Below are 15,378 nucleotides of genomic sequence, written 5' to 3' on the forward strand. Positions count from 1 at the left end.
ATAGCACAGCCAGGGCTGGCCAGTTTGTGATGCTGGAAGCCATGCTGGTCTTATTTATGAGGAGGAGCAAGTAGGTACAAGGCCCAGAAGAAGCAGTGACCAGAGACATTGCAGCTGGCAAACCCCAATGAGCAATGCAACCCTTGGAGGTGCTGGGGGATAGAGAAACAGCAGTGGGTGATGTAGCATGGGTCACCCCCAGAGACCATCCTGTGCCCCATGGCAGCCCTGTCTGGGGCTGGTGGCCACCTCCTGGCCAGCAGCCTTCTGGGGAGATGAGACCCTGCCCACCCACAGCATCTTTCCTCAGTGTAAATCTAGTTTTATCCTGGCAACTGCTATGAACAGGTCTGGTAGTCAGCAGTCAAACCCTGGCCCTAGGATTTCTGGTGGCCCAGATACAGCTGCCAGAGGAGATCGCAGTGACCCTGTTTATTCCCTGGTTATCAGTAGCAAGAGTGGTCAGCTCAGCTATATCCATCTCTGCTGATAATTATTCTCTCTGGAGGAATCCAAATATCCATCTCCCCTTCCCAGTCATGAGGGATTGCTCAGAGCTGGGATAGCCTCACTGACACCCACGGAGTGATTGCTGGGTTACAAAGGAGAGTCACACCCAGTTGGAGGTTGGACACACCAGGGTTTTCCACATCCTCCACCTGGTTTGCATGACAGGGTTTGGGGCTCTTTCTGACTGTACGGCAGTGCTGGGTTTCTTTCAGGCCTTTGAGGGCTGCTCTGTCAGACAGGGAACATGGCAGCACCAGCTACAAGACAGGCAGGGCTTTGCTGGGAAAGATCCCACCAGAGCTGCAGAAGCTCATCTGCTGGAGCCCACCAGGCTCTGCCCAGTGGAAGCAGCTTCCGTGTCCTCCTCCAAACCAGTGTGAGTACACCAAGGCCTGGGTTAAGCTGGGTAATACCTTTTAAGAGCACCAGCAGAGATGCTTCACCAGTCCACAAAGTGCCCAATGCATTTTCTGTCCACTTACCCTCACACCAATATTGCACAGCTCAAGAGGGAGGGAGGCAGGATCATTCCTATACTCACAGTCAAGGGCCTGAACAGGGATTGAACATGTTCAAAAAAGTGATGTAAAGGTCCTAATTTGCACCCAAAGTGACCATATACAGAACCACTTGATATGTTTATGAACTGATGTGTTGGGTCTGCATGGCAAAATTTTGCTAGCAGGGGAGCTACAGGAGTGGCTTCTGTGAGAAGCTCCTGGAAGCTTCCCCTATATCTGGCAGAGCCAATGTCAACCAGCTCCAAGACGGACCCACCACTGGCCAAGGCCATGACCACCAGTGACAATGCTAGAGCCTCTGGGATAACATAGTTAAGAAGAGGGAAAATTTTGTGCAATAGAAACTGCAGGAGTGAGAATATGTGAGAGCAGCAGCTCTGCAGAAACCAAGGTCAGTGCAGAAGGAGAGGAGGAGGTGCTCCAGGCACCGGAGCTGAGATTCATTCCCCTGCAGCCAGCAGTGCAGCCCGTGGTGAGGCAACTGTGCCCCTGCAGCCCATGGAGGTCCAGACTGGAGCAGATTCCCATCCGTGGAGGATCCCATGCTGGAGTAGGGGAATGCCTGAAGGAGGCTGTGACCCTATGGGAAGACTCTGCTGGAGTAGGCTCCTGGCAGGACCTGTGGCCCCGTGCAGAGTGGAGCCCGCACTGGAGCAGGTTTGCAGCAGGACTTATGACCGCATGGGGGACCCTCACTGGAGCAGTCTGTTCCTTAAGGACTGCACTGATGGAGGGGCCCCAAACTGAAGCAGACCATGGAAGACTGAATCCTGTTGGAGGGACCCCACTCTGGAGCAGGGGCAGAGCGTGAGGAGTCCTCCCCTGAGAAGGAAGAAGCAGCAGAGGCAATGTGTGATGAACTGTCCACAACCACCATTCCTTGTCTCCCTACACCTGCGGGAGGATGTAGAGAAATTGGCAGTAAAGTTAAGCCTGGGAAGAAGGGAGGGATGGGGGGAAGGTGTTGTAAGATTTGGTTTTATTTCTATTACCTTACTCTGATTTGATTGATAATAAATCAAACTGATTACCCCAGATTGTGTCTGCTTGCAGTCATGACAGTAATTGCCAGGTGACCTCTCCCTATTCCTTTCTCAATTCAGGAGCCGTTCCTTGTATTTTCTCTCCCCTGTCCAGCTGAGGAGGGCAGTGATAGAGCACTTTGGCGGGCACCGGGCATCCAGCCAGGGTCAACCTGCCACAGCTGAGTGAAATACTGTGTTTTCTTATAAATTAACTCAGAAGTGGTTAGAGAATGGGAGGCATGAGGGTAGTTGGGGGGAGTTAACATCAATCAAAAGGGAGTAAGAGGCCTTTCAGACATTCATATAGACACACTAAGGGGAGGATGATAGAGAGAGTAAGTGATAAAACACTGGGGAACTGAGTTAGTAGGAACTAAATAATAACTGAGATCTTTTTTTCAACAGCCAACTTCCCTCTAGCAAAGAAACATGGCCTGGACTCCCAGACATACTGAAGTGGGTCCTCAGGATTTGAGGGATTGTGTTTCTGGTGCTCCTGAATCCAGAGTCAGATTTTCCAGGTGTCTGATGCCATAATGAGGAGTTACTTGACAGAAAGAGCTGTACAAACCAAAACAGTTCAAGGAGAGAGAGGTTATAAGGGGCTTGCCTTGCTCAATTGGAGCTGATTGACATTGCAAAAGACCTCACCACCAGTTTATCAGTGGGACAGCAGCAGTCCAGCACCATGTCAAATGCTTGGGGAGAGCCTGGGGGTTTTCAAATCTGAGCAGGCCAATGTGAAGCACAGAGGTAAAGGGATTTGCCAAGGGTCGAGTGTGGGCTAGAAGGGAACTACTGCAATGAGCTGAGATCCCCTCGGCATTGCATGTTCCTGTTGTGCGTACAGTTAGGCAGGGCTGCTTGAGGGCTTTTACATACTGTGTACCTCATTGGCCTGGTTACCACTGACTTCAGCTTTGACTTCTAGCAGCACCATGCCTCCCAAGCGGGAGGTTCTTCCTTTCACTTCTTCTTTCCCTGGCTGAACACAGCCCTGCACACAGCAAATGGCCAAGAATGGCATGTTCTTCTTTGCAGCTTCCTCAGCTGAGTTATGCAGGCAATTAAATGGTTTATGGCCCCCCTCCTGTCCCCATTTTCTATCTCTTTGCAGGGTATCCTTCTATCAAATTAACAGCAGCTATACTGATAGCTGTCTCTGAAGCTGCTGACCTGCCCTCCTAGCTTCAGTGCTGCACACACTGTGCTGGGGCAGCCTGGCTGTCTACCCTCCAGCCCTCAGCACAGCTCTTTGCACAAGTCCCCACTGAGGTGCCTGAGTTTCATGGAAAGCTGAAGTGGTTGCTTCACTGAGTGCACAGACCATAGCCCAGCAGTCCTGGAGGAAGCTGTCTCTGCCGGACACACTCTTTCGAACAGCTATTCCAGCTGCCAGGCAGGAGCCTGTTGTCATTAATCAAAGCCACACACCTAAGAAAGGGCAGTAAGAAATTGTTTAAGGATATTTTAAGCCAGAAACTATTTTTTATGCTTCCTTTTGAGATCAGCCAGTCTCTGCTCGGGCACAAAGCATTTCTGTTCTCTTGCCTTTCCCCTCCACCACTCCGGCCCCAGGAGGGTGCTGGTGAGGGCAGAGCCAGGTGCTCAACTCCCAGGGCTCCAGGAGCTCAGGATGCTCAGCTCTCCCAACACCCTTGTGAACAGCATTAGGGTGGTGGACAGGGGCAGCCACCATGCTGCTGTGAGTGTTCAGGCACCCAGCACAGCATGTGGGAGTCACTCTGAGGATACCTGCCCTCCATCCCATGCCCCTGTCCTGTGGTGATGCCCTGTGCTCCCTGCACTCCATGCAGCTGATTTACAACCCACTGGGAGATCATGCAGCCACCAGCTGCACAGGGTGTCTCCTCCCCTGGCTCTGCTGCCCCCCTCTCTTCCTCCCTCCATTTCATGCAGCTCTGTGGGTTCAACACAAAGCACCCCTTCGAAGTGAAGATCATTTCCAAAAAGCCTGGAAGAATGACCCAAGATTCTTTCAGCATCCACCATAGATGAAGGCCCCTGTATAACCCTCTTGAGACTTCCTAATCTTGCTGGCAGCTTGGATACAGGAGATTTCCTGTATGCACTTTACCATTTAATATTTTTTTCAGAACTGTTTGCTCTGAATAAGAAGCTTCAATGTGTTTACTGTGCCAGAGTGTGCCTCCCTGACCAGCTACACATCACAGTGCACCACATAGTCTTTGGAAAGGTTGTAGGTGCTAAGGTGCGTTGCAAATTGCGTAGAGTCAAACCTTCCTTTACTCTGGAATTAACTGTATTTGCCTCTCCAAGCCCACCTTGTCCACCTCCTCCCTGATTTTAGCAACATCACCTCAGCAAAGCATTTGGGAGGGAGTTGCAACCAAGTCCTCCAAGGGCAAGATGAGAGAACATGCAGGTGAACATTCAGTCCCAGCTCTGACCCTGACTCCATGTGTGGGTTTGGGCAAGTCATACACAGGTAGACGTACATGAAGTCCCACGCAGCACTGGCTGCCTCTGGCCAAAAGGTGCATTGTGTGGTTCCAGTGGTCCCTGGGTGTCTCAGGAGAAGGTGTGCCCATCGTGTCTGTGGGACAGAGGGAATTCAGCATACCCTTCTCTTCCCAGCAGGGCTGGTGCAGCTGAGAAAAGAGGGTTTACAGCTCTTGGGAGCATCTCAAAGATGTTCCCCATCTGCTCAGACGTGTCCTGTAATGGGTAAGTGAGCCTGCAAGGGACTGTGTGGCTGCTGAAATTACCTCTATCTGCTGAGACAGCCAGACACAGGAGGGAGAAGTGGAGCCTGGCTGTGCTGCTGGCAGGCAGCAGGCCTGGCGAGGCAGGAGGACCACAGTTTCCAGTCTCTGCTTCTGGGCTTGTTTCTGAGTTTCATTTTGTATCTTTCCTTGCGAGCTCCTGCATTACCAAAAGGGACCTCAGATCCTATGGATGTAAAGCCGTGTGTTAGGGGCTCACAGAGTGCCTGTGGCAAAGGGAGAAACTGGAAACAGGTCCCCAGAGCGCCGGTGGAGCCCTCTGAGCAGAGAGAGCATCCTCCCACCTAGCATTCCCCCTTCCTACCCCAATCCCTATGACAGGAAGCGTACGGATCTCTGCTTCCCAAGGGTTTAGTCATTCCCATCGGGATGACCCATGACGCAGTCGGCTGCGGTTCAGCTCCCACCTGCACGACCCACCCAGGGCACCGTCCGCGCATCTCCGCGTTAGAAACTGTTAGTGAAACCAAGCGTGTGCGGGGCAGGGCGCGCTGGATGGAGGCAGAGAGAGGACCCGGCTGCTGTCGCCAGCAGGTGGCATCGCCACTCACAGCCCTGGCCACGACATAGAGCACAACTTCTCCTTTTCCGCTCCTTATTGTTTAATACATTTTTTCCCCAAGTGCAGGTGGGCCAGAGCTGCAAATCACTTCATGAATAAATTCATAAAGTGCGATTTTCTCTGAACGGTCAGTTCATGCAGTACCTAATGAAGGAATGCTGCCCTATCATTCCCAGAAAATAAAGGGCTGGGTGTACAGTGTGCCAAGCATCCTTACACCCTCCTGCCCGAGGAGTTGAGGGTACTAGGTGCCTTGGGTGCCCAAGAGGAGCAGCACCATACCTCTCATGCAGCATCTCTGGGTGCCTGTTTGATGACAGAGCTGGATGCTGCTCGTGGGTTCTCCTGCCAGCTCCTGCATTTCACCCTGTGCTGCGCCAGCCTTGCCTGTGCAAAGCACTGCCCAGGGAAGACAAGCTGTGCCTCCAAAAGCAAAGGCATGAATCAGCAAAATGAGGATGACTAGGCACTTCCCGGCTACACAGTGACCATCAAGAACAGAGCACCAATGACTTTGCCTTTATTAGGCAGAGTTACTGAAGCACTACAAGCTAGCGGCCTTAAAGTACTAAATTATCCTCTTTCAAATGCAACGTCCTTACTAAGCTCAGGTGATAAAGACTTCAATTCCTCGTTTCCCACAGTGAGGCAGATTTGTCCAGGAGACATGTAAGCCAATATATCCTGCTATCTCCACTTACATGCTTCTTCCACCACGTCAAAGGGTCAAGTATGTTATGTTTTGCACATACCATTAATGATCAACTGTTGTCTGTAGAGGAATTAGTTTTTTGCTTGGCTTTAAAAAAAAAAGATCTTGAAAGATGAAATGGAAAACCAGCCTGAGGTTGGCTCCAGTGGGTATTTATGACTATTGATGGTACAGAAGATTAGAAAGCATTTGGAATCTCAGGCATTCATTTCAATTTTTGCTGATCTGTTCCTGGTAGGTTTAAAATGGTTAGAAAAACAGGAGAGAAGAAACAAGGCTTGCAGCTGGGGCACATAATTTCCTGGTCTGCTTGCCAACTCAGTGTGACCTTGAATAGGTCACTTGGAGAGGGGAGTGAGAAGAGAGTATCCATCACTTCTGTTTCTAGGCTTTTACGAGTCCAAGTCCTAGTGAAAGCAAACACTGAGTTAGGGTTATCCCCTGAGCTCTGGGCCAGGCCCCACAAATACCACAGATGTCCCTGAAGATGGTTGTGTAGGCTCTCGTTACAGCTGATGGAGGGCAAATTGTCCTGCCTATTTTGGGGTGGGATGAATTGATCTCTGGCAGAACCTACTAAAAAGAATATTTTAAAAGAGAGGTTCTCACTTTGGTTTTGCTACCTAAGTCTGAGATGGCTGAATATGGCTAGGACTCATCCTAGCATTAACCTCCTCAGGACCTTGCCTTTGAATTGGGAGTAACTACCTCTTCTGCTGGCTTATCCCTTTTTATGTTAAGATATTCATGGAAAGGAACAGTTCCTACAGCACAGTATCAGGGACCTTGTTTCCAGGTAGATGCCAAATCAGGGAGGACCAGCCTGACCCAGGGGAGCTGAAGGAGCTCCTGACACTGGGATACCCTGGTGCTCAGGGATACCCCAGCATATTTGTGTGCCCACTCATGCACACACATGCAGAGTTCCCCAGCATCTCTGGTGGCTCTTGGCTGTGTGAAGACTCTCAGGTGTACCTTGTGGGCTTGCAAAGGTTTGGCCAGCCCAGCTTCAGGAACTGCATGAATGTGATAACAGGTCATTTTATCACAGGTAGGAGAGCAGCTACACTGGCTTGTAGGTATGTACCTCAGCTAGATAAGATCAGATAGCTTATCGTTGAGTTCTATCTTGGTGGCAAGGGTTAGGCAGTAAGTTCAGCAGCAGCCCATGAGCTCTTTGTGATAAGGCTGAGGTGCCTGTGCAGGAGGCTGGCTGCTGTGCACAGCTCTTCCATGGCCATGGAAGCCCCCTCCCAACAGACGCCAAAAGGACCACAGAGATAACCACTTCCCAAGAGAATCATAGAATAGTTTGGGTTGGAAGGGTCCTTTCAAGGTCATCTACTCTGAACTCCTGCAATCAGCAGGCACATCCTCCACTTTATCTCATTGCTCATAGCATTTACCACATTCCCAGGCAAGAGGTCCCACCTCTCCACAGCTCAGCTTTCAAATAGTACGCATCCCCTGATGATCATAGAATCACTGAATCAGCTAGGTTGGAAAAGATCATCAAGTCCAACCTTTAGAAAAGGAGGAAAATAAAACTGGTTATGACCAAATTATTCTTTCAAAGATACTCTGGTGACTGGGGGAGAGATGGAAGCACAAATACAGTCACAGATCAGTCAGTTGCTGCACACAGAGACTGTATTGATGGACATACTAAAAATACCCAGATGGCTGCAAGCCAGAAACCATTTTGTATCTAAACCAAGATTTCATTTCCTTTTCCTTTCTTTTGTTTTTGTTCCACTTCTTCTGAAGGACCTTTTCCATGATTCACTACATTGGCATTTACGATTCAGCTGCTGTGAGGCAGGGAGGGGTTTTTATCTGCTAAGGTGCTTACAGCAATGTTTTTCATGGCACTACATGGACAGACTCACAGGTGCAATTCTTGTTCACTGCTGCAGAAAGAGCTGCACCAAGGAGTAGCAATCTTAGTGCATCACTTCTCCCTCCATCTCTGCAGGGAGCTGGTCTATCCTGGGGAAGAACAAAGGGTTGAAAATCAGATCATCCTATAAAGATCAGGTTGGAAGGAGCTGCTGGAAATTACCTGGTGTGACTTTGCCTTTGAAGCAGGGCCTTATACTGAATTTCCCAACTTGTTAAGCATCATGGTAAGCATCCATAGAACGCTCTCCCATTTCCAATGTGTCTTTTGATCTGGAGACACCAAAACTGGACAAGGCCCATGAACTGTGTAGAAGAGTGCAAGAACCTATTCCCTGCTCTGCCAGCTATGCCCTCACTGTTCCAGCCCAGGAAAGGGCTTGCTTTTGCTGCTGCAGGGGCACACTGCTGACTCGAATTTGGGAAGCTGCATTTCTGCTGCTCAAAGACAGTTTGGGAGGCTAATTTCAGGGACAGGTACATAGTAATATGCATGCATCTGCTTAGGAGCAAACATGTACTGAATCATTGACATATACCCGGTAGAGCACTATAGTATAATCTATACTGATGCAACAAGAGTATTGCAAAAGAAGCAGAGGAATATAGAAGCCTTTTGTGCAGCACCTACAAGTATTTAAAATCATCATCCAGTGAGTTAAAGCTTTTTCTCAGAGCAGCCAGTTGTATTTCAGCCTATAAATACACTGCATTCCTCAAAATGAATATAGTAATTGGAAAGCTTTTACCAAAGGTCCTCAATTAGCTTTTGGATATAATTTGACATTGTGGGATTTCATGACTTGGTGTGCAGAGAGCAGGTAGCTCTTCCCTGGCATGATGGTGGTCCTTTGCGAGACGTGACAGCTGACTCCCTAATTAATCTTTGAAATGTCAGAGCCTGCTGGCAGTAATTGGGCCTGATGGTTCAAGGGCTAATTAACTTTAAACCGTACATTTTCTCTTGCTTCCTCTACAGTTCTAGGTCACTTATTTACTTTATTTTTACATGATTTTCAGTATTGTGGAGTGTGTCTGTTCATATCTGCTTTTCTGGACATGTAGGTCAAGAATTGAAGGCATTAAGTTGGGTGTGTTGCACCTTGTGAATCATCCTGGAGTATCTTGACTTCACAGAACAAGAAAACTGTTGTAAGCAGAGGGCTGGTACATGGGGAGCAGCTTTGCTGTGGGAGATGCTGGCTGCACCCTCTGGGGGTCTCATGTTTGCTAGGAGGTACCAGCAATATCCTGGAGCAGGGTGGTGTTTCTGAGGCCAGGCATCCTGCAGAATGGACCCAGTGTCATTCATCATCCTCACCATCCCAGTGAGGGAGCGGGGAGCAGTTTTATGGGCCCCATAGCACTGCAGTTTCAACTGCTCAGCCTTATGTGACCAGTGTTATGTGTACTACAACCTGCTGCCTCAGCAAGCCTCTGCTGACCTCCTGCTTCAGGTCTTCTGGGGCTCGTGTCCCATTTGTCTTTCTCTTTCTGCAGTCTTGTTTGACCCTTGGCTGAAAAAAGATGAAGGACTTCTGCAGCAGAGGCTCCAAGTCCCATCCCCTGCTGCCTGTACCCACATTGAATGACCTTGTGGCTATTACTAGAAATGCATTAAAAGCCTTTTCTCTGGTTGATAGGCTCAGTCTCTGGTCATGCGTGGATATACAGCACATCTTTGTGAGAGCAGTGTGCGTGTACACTCCTCAGCTGACCCCTGCATCTCTTTTGTTTCCACATGGCCAATTTACAAGAATGAGTGAGGCAAAGTGCTGTCTGGGAGGCATTCCCTGCAGGCACACCTGCACCAGGAGCCACAGAGATGCCTGCAGGGTCTCTAGCAGCAGGAGGCTGGTGGTGGGAGCAGGGTTCTGCACCAGCCCCTGACGTCTGCCAGCACTGAACAAGTCCCCACCGGGCACAAGGATAAGGCAGCAGCATCCCTCCTCTAACTTCTGCTGCTGGTGATGGAAGTCACAAGTGCCAGATGATTTCAGTCTCTTTCTGCCTCGGGCATAGCTGTGCTGATTACATTTGTGTAAAAGAGTATAAAGAATAGAAAGGTAAACCTATTAAATTGCAAACTATTTGGGGGGAAGAAAGGGTTTACATCTGCTCAGGTCTGTGCACAACAAAGCTGTGATTCTGGGTGACTGAAGTTAAACCACGGCAGCAGCCATCTCCCATTCAGCCATTAGCTTCAGACACACATGGCCCATACCTGAGCAGAAGGATCATCTGTGCCAGAGACCAGGGGCTGGAAAAGCTGTATCTGATTCCTTTGCTCTGTTTTTTTAATCCTCATTTCCTCTCAGCTAGAGCTTTCTTACAGCTGCCACGTAACCCTCTCCAGACAATATCTAATCTGTCTGTCACAGACGTATCAAGATGTCCCTTGAGTATGGTACCTAGTGATAACTGACAACTGTCATTAAGCGCTGCTCCTCAAACGACAAGGCTCATTTTGTTAACCTGATTGCATAGATTCAGCCTGCAATCTCAGAAGGGGGAAAAAAATGCCATATGTTCACACAGGATTTATATAATGTCTTCTTCTAGGATCCCTGTTATTTAGTAGTCCAGCAAAATAAAGACCATATGATGAAACTAACCATGTATTTCTCATATTTTTTGTTGGCTTGCTTTTAAGTGTCTGTGAAAGAAAAGAATGTTTGATCTTATTCAGGTTGTTTTCTTTGTCTAAATGTTATCCAAGTTACTGCAAGTTGTCTGAGTGAATGAAATAGATGTGGAATATAAATGAAGAGGTTTATGAAAAGTTACTATTTTACAGTAAAGAGGGGCGGTGATGGAAAGCAAATATCATGAACTAGAGAGTAAATGGACTCAGGAACCCTTTCCATACAGACACTGCAGTATTTCCTCTTCATTTATGGCTCTCTTTGTTCACACTTTTCTATGAAAGCCATATGAAAGCACTATTAATTTCTGGTTTCCCTGGTCACCTTCCTATCCTGTGCTGAATGACTCCATGCTGACAGCACTTCAACACCACCAACTGAAATCAGCTCTGCTATGAATTAAACTACTTATTCAAGTTAGAGAAGTCAGGGGTTCATCAGACACAGGAATCCAATGTCAGAAGTAATAAGTCTTTTGTTCAGGCTAGAAAGGTTCCAGAAGTGTAAGAAAATCACCTCCGCCAGCTTCCCTTAGTGTCGCAAAGAAGGCACATGGTGACATGGCAGAAGACATCAATACTGAAGGAGGGGGAACAGCTTTGAGCAAAGAGCCTAGAGTTTCTTGCCTTTATTTGCATTGCTGAAGCTTACATTTATCCTAGCTTCATTCCCCATTGCCCTGGCTACCTGGCAAGCTCTGGCAGCCAGGACAGCCTTTTGCAAGTAATGGAGTAACCTCACATTGAGCGCTCTTATGCAGTGCCTCAGTATGCTGATGATCTTCTGCCTTGTGGCTGTATTCTTTCCCTCTGTGAACACGCTGTACCACACACAAAGATGAAAATCAAGTGAGGACCATTTCTCTGTGAAGATGTTGGTATTGGGGCAGGATGCTCCTGTGGTAAAGAAGTAATATGTTTTCCTTCCTTCCTGCTCTCAAAAAGGCAGAGTCACTCCAAAACATGTAGGTGCTTCCAGCACCTGATACCAGTGCCCCAGAAATTTTGCAGGCTTTTCAGATCATTTTCTTCTTGACTCTGTGTGAAATACTTCTCACATAAAACCAGCATTCACCTTTGGATTCAGCCCAACTCCTTTTCTGAAAGCAGTTTGTCTCCTCCCTGTCACTGATGTACTGTGACAAATCAAGAGGAAGATGAGGGTATTGGGGCTCTGGGCTACAAGTGTGAAGCCTGGCATATCAGTAAGTCCATCCAGATATGGATAACCTTGGTTTGTACTGGCTGTCAACAAATCAAACAAACCAGTGGCATTTTCACCTGAAAAAAAACTTCATGTGCTCTGGAAATAACCAGGGAGGGGAGCAGCTACTTGAGTCACATCTCTAGCAAGCATTGTGCCTGCAGGGATCTGTATCTGGGTACTGTTACTTTTTCTTTCTTCATTCTCCATCAAATCCATGACTTTTGTTGCATCTATGAGCAGAGCCAGACAATTTTCATTGTGCTTTAAAAGCTGGAGCAGAAGCATACGGCAGTGAGCAGGACTGTTAATATTTACTCTGACTGCTGCTGTCTTCTCTGTTTCATAGAGCACCCCTGAAGGAGCATAGGAATAGCGATGGACCTTCTGCTGCTGTCTCCAGAGAGCAAAATGGTTTTGCAGGCACTTACATTTTGGTAAATGGAAACCCCAGCATCACCTTTAGTTCTGTGAGCTCACTTTCTAGCAAGCAGCTCAGACACTGGTCTTTTCCTGATGCTGATGCAGATTTGTCCTTTCCCTCTCCTCCTCTGCCCCAAGGACAAGCCTGAAGGTAACCAGAGAAGGCTTTCTCCTCTCCAAGCTGGAAGGCGTTCAGTGATGGTGCTGGGAGCCAAAGCCAGTGTGTAGTTTCTCTGGGTGTGAAATGTGGAGTTGAACATGGAAGAGAAAATCCTCATGGGTTCCTGCGTCTGGGTCTCATTACAGAATTAACTAATTAAATTTTCTGCTTTGTGTATGCTTAGATTTTTAAAAGGCAGAAGCACTTTCGGGTCTCAAAGTGAGAACCAGTAAATACACTGGTACCAGAAGTGGCTTTCAACTGTTTCTTATTGTCCTTATTTTTGAGCAGAGTATTTTAGCTCCTGTAAAAGGAGACACTGCCAGTTTTCACTATACAGCATGCACAAGCTACCCAGGGCTCTGTGCCATTGCCTTTCCCCTAACTTCGTGTGTACAGATGAGACCATTATTTCCATAGCGTACAAGTAAAAGCACATTGGTGGCGTGGGAGTTTCCAGTGATTAATGCTGGAAAGGTTAGGCATGGATCCCTTGTTGAGATACCACTGCATTCTAGCGAGGATCACTTTGCTACTGTGCATAAAGTGGTTTGTTCTAAGAGCAGTTAAGTGTTTTGTTGTTCTAATATTACGAAGGTTCTTTTATTCAGATGTACTAGCCAAAATCACTTGAGCATTCTGTTGTTCTCAGCCTGAGGCTTCTCACTGCTCAGCATGCAGCTGAGGAGGTATTTTTCTGTGTATCAGCAGAGCAGGAATGCTCTGGCAGCAGGAGTACTACAGTGCCACATCTCAGCTGAGAGGCAACCACTTCTAAAATTTATCTGGCATAAAGTGCTTGTTTTTTTGGAAAAGGGACAATAGCCTGTGTTGGTGGGCCCAGAGCCACTCAGTTTGTCTTAAGATTAAAATGTTAAGGTTGGGATTCCTATTACCTAGATTTAGCTTTTCAGGAGTCCAGCATCTAATCTAAGCTAGCCATGTTGGCCACCTGTCTGGTCAGAGAAGAGGTGGCTTGCCAAAATGGGGTTCATCTATCCAAAGACAGTTGCCAGAGTAGATGGAATGACTTGCCCTCTGCTCTTGCCTTTATTTGTAGTTCATTTGAATTTTAAGGTAAACACTGACCTTTCAGGTGGCTTCTGAAGGGAATCCACTTCTAAGTGTTCAAAGCTGATGCAGAAGACTTCTCTCTGAATTGGGGAACTGATACTTTCTACATGAGATTATGTTGTTGGGGTAGTTTTTTTCAATCAGCATGCTTGCAACAAATGTGAAACCTGCTAAGAAATTAACAGATGGGTTTTTTTTCTGGCTTGGTTTATTGGCTTTGTTTTGTTTTTAATGTATGCCAGTATTTTCCAAGGGAGGTGTTTGGTCTGCAACAGCCTCGCATCTCATAACATGTTTATAAATGACCCCTCAGAAAAAGAATTCTGGTTCCCCTTTTGGGGAGAGAGGTTGGTCACAGAGCTGAGAGCAGGAGGGTAAAAGAACAAGACTCTTGGCATCTCATCTCCCATTTGCTAACGAAACAAGTCTACCCAATATTTAATTTGGTAGATTAACAAAAGAAGCTATCCCTGCAGAGTTGGAAGCAAGCTTCATTATGCCATGTCTTTAAAATTGCCAACAAGTCTCTACAGGACCTAATTTAACACATTCATTTGCTCACAAAAGTGCTTGAACAACAACAAACCCGTCCTGTAGGGGGGTTTGGGACAAAGAAACTCTCTATTCTATTCCGAACCAATCATAAAAGCAACTGTATCCTTCTCTGGTTTATTTGCACACATATCTGATTCTGTACAGCAAGTGAGAGTACCCATAAGACTTCTCTGAGGCCCCAAAGGGCTTTGGACTCTTAACTAAAACACCCCAAATGCCCTTCGCTACAAGATCCCACCAAACAAGCCAATTACTTCTCCAACAACCTGAACTGCACAGAGGACCAAGCACCAGGCAGGGAAATTGGGGAAAAAGAAACAACTGCCTTTACTCATGTACACACATGCATATGGTTTTATAAATACATATTTTGATATCTGTATTTTTTTCTGTTCACCTGTCTGATCAGCCCTTTTCTTTGGCCTCTCCAGGAGATGCTGCTCCCCAGTAGGGAAAAGTGGAAGCCCAGACTCTGTTGTAAGAATAATCTGATCAATATGAGACAAGAGCATCCATCACACATTGCTCCACCTTACACAAACTCTGTGACAATGAGAAAAGGTTACATGCAATAAGACAATGTCCCCATGAGACTTCTGACTTCTGGTCACCTACTGTGTGAGAAAAGGTCAAGGAGTAATTCAGAGTCCCTGTTGTCCACAGCTTTGAAGCCAGGACTCAGTCTGGAAATACGAGAGAAACAAACCCTGCCCCAAACTGCCACATTAGGGATCTTACAAGCAGAAACCATGCTGAAACATCTGAGATGGACTTCAGCCAACCACTTGAGCTTGACATTTATACCAGACCACCTGAATAGCTCACTGATCTCTGGAATTTAGTTGCCAGAGCAGGTGCTTAAGCCTGGTCTTCAAGGTCACGGCATGCACAATCTGAGGGCTGCCTCGTGCTCACAGGGAAAGATTGTCTTCTCTCCATCCTTGGCCAGTGGAATTCCTCTCCATGCACAATGTATATGGTATTACTTTCCCACGAGACGGTGATCATCTCATCGTCTCGGCACAGGCTGATAAAATACTGCAGGCTGGGCTTAGTTTCCACACATAAACAGCCCAGGATTAGTGATGCTCATGGGAGCATGTGAAAAAACACTTTGCCAGAAGAAGAAAAGAAAGAGTATGAGAATGGATGCTGGTGATGAGGAGACTGATGCACATTCTGCTAGCTGCTTAATGCAAACAAAAATGTTCAGGACAGGATTAAACACATGCTGCGCAAACTATTCAGCTACTTGTTCATCAACCTGTAAAACATCACATCAAATCCTATTAAACTAATTGGAAATATTTTTGAAGCGGGA

The 15,378-nt window shown here is 47.3% G+C and overlaps 1 long non-coding RNA gene across 1 annotated transcript; it reads right to left on the reverse strand.

Moving 5' to 3' along the window:
• Positions 1 to 11,255: 11,255 nt before the first annotated feature.
• On the reverse strand, positions 11,256 to 15,014 carry LOC134161793 (uncharacterized). The gene is made up of 2 exons (XR_009964087.1): positions 14,455 to 15,014; positions 11,256 to 13,669 (listed from the first exon to the last, which is right to left on the reverse strand). It is a non-coding gene; the product is annotated as an uncharacterized LOC134161793 (long non-coding RNA).
• Positions 15,015 to 15,378: the final 364 nt, after the last annotated feature.

This window comes from Pezoporus occidentalis, unplaced genomic scaffold, assembly GCF_034315485.1.
Source record: "Pezoporus occidentalis ecotype Australia unplaced genomic scaffold, CSIRO_AGI_Poc_V1 ctg18, whole genome shotgun sequence".
In the NCBI taxonomy this organism is placed as follows: Eukaryota; Metazoa; Chordata; class Aves; order Psittaciformes; family Psittacidae; genus Pezoporus; species Pezoporus occidentalis.